The sequence below is a fragment of the Octodon degus genome, unplaced genomic scaffold, assembly GCF_000260255.1.
Source record: "Octodon degus isolate 3935 unplaced genomic scaffold, OctDeg1.0 scaffold00019, whole genome shotgun sequence".
In the NCBI taxonomy this organism is placed as follows: domain Eukaryota; kingdom Metazoa; phylum Chordata; class Mammalia; order Rodentia; family Octodontidae; genus Octodon; species Octodon degus.
In genome coordinates this window covers 16,430,106-16,433,248 of record NW_004524595.1, presented here as the reverse complement: position 1 = coordinate 16,433,248, position 3,143 = coordinate 16,430,106, and the positions used below count along the sequence as shown (strand labels likewise).

The following is a 3,143-nucleotide window of genomic DNA, read 5'->3' as shown; positions in this document are numbered from 1 at the left end:
ATGTTCCTGGCAATGTCCTCCTCTTCCAGAGAGGACATGAGGATTTTCCCATTCCACCAGGTCCTGCAACCACACTGGGTCCAGAGCAGAGCCCTGTAGGAGAAGTCACCTTTGTTGTGAGGGTATGATGACCTTCACCTGCAAAAGTTACAGGTGTGGGAAGTCATTGCTGGCTGAGTAACATGGTTCAACTCTGGTAAAGTCAATAGAACAATGTTGATGAAACAAAAATCATAAGATATAAAAGAAATGGACTAATTACTGGGATGTCACAGAGCTATGGGCAAAGCTCTACGTGTTACTGACCTTTGGAAATGTCTGACCTGGGTGCAGGGCCTAAGGCATCATTTCTCTGCAGATACCTAAGAGCCCCTCCCCATGCCGGGACTTTTTACGCCCATTTCTTCCTCCTGTCTCAGTCTCCGCAATGCTGGGATTACAAACCTACATCACCATGCCCAGTTACAGTGGTCGGCTCAGCACAGCATTCAGTACCAGGGATCCAAATTGGGTCCTTGCACTTGCCAGACAGGCACTTAGACACTGAGCTATCTCCCTGGCCAAATTTCCCATTTCTTTTCCCTCCCTCTCTCCCTCCCTCCTTCCATCCTTCTGTCTCTCCTTCTTAATGTCTTTGGTATAGGGTCTTACTACGCAGCTCCAACTCATAGTGATCCTCTTGTTTTCAGCTTCCCAGCACTGGGATTACAGGCATGTTCCACCACTCCTGGTCTGGTGGCCAGCTCAGTGCACCCAGGGGCAGGGCTTCCACAGCATATTTTACCAGGGATTGAACCTTGGTCCCTGTGCTTGCCTAGGCAGGTGCTTAGTCCCTTGACTGTCTTGCAGGTCCTCCAAATTTCCTACTTATAAAGAGCCTTCTTCTTGGATTCATATCCTAGGGAGATAGGATAGAATGGCTCCCAATGTTCATCTGTTTTCCTTTTTTTTTTTTGTTTGTTTGCCCATGTCTGCTTTATTGGTCTGTACAATGCCCGATGTGGACTGCGAGGGTGGCTGGGCCGCCCAAGGCAAGGGGTCTGGCGTGAAGTACAAATGAAGCTGTGATTCCTGGGTTTGAATAAATACGTAGTGGCGAGGCGGGGCCCAAGCACTGGACTCTGGCCTGCCCAGGCCACCTCGCACGGACCCTAGAGACGCGAGAGCCGCCCTACCTGGCGTCACACGTGGAATGGGTCCCCTGAGTCACGGGGTGAGGGCGACCCCAGTCCAGAGCCTGCCCCACTTGAAGGAGGAAGAGGGTCTGGTGGGAGGGACTAGGCCCGAGTGGGCGGGGCCTAGATGACCTTCTTGAGCTTTCTTACAGCACCAGCACGAAGGCACCGCCCATGCCCCGCAGCACATTGGACCAGGCACCCTTGAAGACGGTTTTGCTGCCCTAGTCCTTGAGGATCTTGCGCCAGCAGTGGATGGTGCCCCTGTACATGATATCGGCTCCTTTGTGCACCATGCTGGCCACAGCCGTGGTGCTCTGCACGATCATCCAGCTGACCACAATGTGCATGTTCTTGGGGTCCGGCAGCATGTCCTTGGCAGTGTCGTAGATGATGATGCCCAGCACGGACACGTTGAAGCCCTGGTAGAGGCCCTCGGATGCAGTCGGACTTGGTGATCTTCACCAGGCAGTCGCCCGGGCCCTTGAGCTCATTCTCGGCACCGGACTTTCGCATGTCAGCGGCCGGGTCTGCGCGAAGTCCAGCGGGTAAGCGAAGCACAGTGAGGCAGCCTGGCTGCTCCCCTAAAGGCCAGGTTGCCAGCGAAATACCTCCAGAACTGCGTGTGCTTGTCCACACCGCCCAGGAATGTCTGCTTGTACTTGTCCTTGAAGGCGAAGTTGAGGGCTTCTGTGGGGAGGTAGCAGATGATGTTGGCCAGGTTGCCCGCTAGAAGGACAGCATGCCCTGCTCCTTGGGGATGCGCACGACATAGTCCATGATGCCCTTGTACTGCTTCTCGGCCGTGATCTGCTTGCTGGAGTGCTGGACGTGCAGCAGCTTGACCTGCTCAATTGGGCCACAGCCGTCTTGGAGATGGCAGCGGCGATGCCCCCGGCCAGGAACTCGTTGGCGAAGGAGATGTCCTGTTCCGTCATGGTGGCGCGGCGGGCAGACTGCTGCGGGAGAGTGGACGAGGAGAGTGGGGAGGAGGCCGCCGCTGGCTCAGCCCAGCCGCCCCAGAGACTGAAAGGCTGTTTTCCTAATGTGTGAATTTACCACTATATATTTACCTATTAAGACAGTTTAAAAAAAAAAAAAAAAGACAGTTTTCATGGCATCCCACAGGTTTCTGTAAGTTGTATCTGCATTTTCATTTGATTGTAACTATTTTTAATTTTTTCTTTAATTTTATCTGTGACCCACTAGTTGTTTAGGAGGCTGTTATTTAATTTACATAACTTTATGCTGTCTTTATAGTTTCTTTTGTCAATAATTTCCAGTTTTATTGCACTGTGATCAGAGAGCATGCATGGGATAATTTCAATTCCTTTGCATTTACTTAAGAGTGCTGTGTGTGCTAGTATATGGTCTATTTTGGAGAATGTCCCATGTGCAGCTGAGAAAAATGTGTATTCTGTTGTTGTGGATGAAACACTCAGTAACGATCTACCAAGTCAATTTCTTCACAAGTTTGGTTTAGTTCTGTTATTTCTTTGCTGATTTTTTGCCTAGTTGATACATTTGTGACAGTGGTGTATTAAATCCCCCATTACTATTGTGTTACTGCCCATTTGATTTTTCATGTCTGTTAAAATTTGTCTTATGTAGGTGGGTGCTCCTACATTGGATGCATATATATCTATTATTGTTATATCTTCATCCTGCAGTTTTCCCTTAACAAGCATGCAGTTTTCTTCTTTATCTTTTTGGATGAGTTTTCATTTGAAGTTGATATTGTTAGCAACCAGGATAGCTGCCCTTGCTTTTTTTTTTTGGTTTCTTGTGGCATGGAGGATTGTTTTCTATCCTTTGGCTTTTAGTCTATGAATTTCCTTTTGGGTGAAATGTTTTTCTTGTATGCAGCATATTGTTAGATTTTGTTTCTTAATCCACTCTGGTAGTCTGTTTCTTTCGATTGGTGAATTAAGACCATTTATATTAATGGTTACAACTGATATGTATTGG

General features: G+C 48.7%; 1 pseudogene; it reads right to left on the bottom strand.

The window, feature by feature from the left end:
- Window positions 1-1,265: 1,265 nt before the first annotated feature.
- LOC101571545 lies at window positions 1,266-2,204 on the bottom strand (annotated as a pseudogene).
- Between the last annotated feature and the right edge of the window lie 939 nt (window positions 2,205-3,143).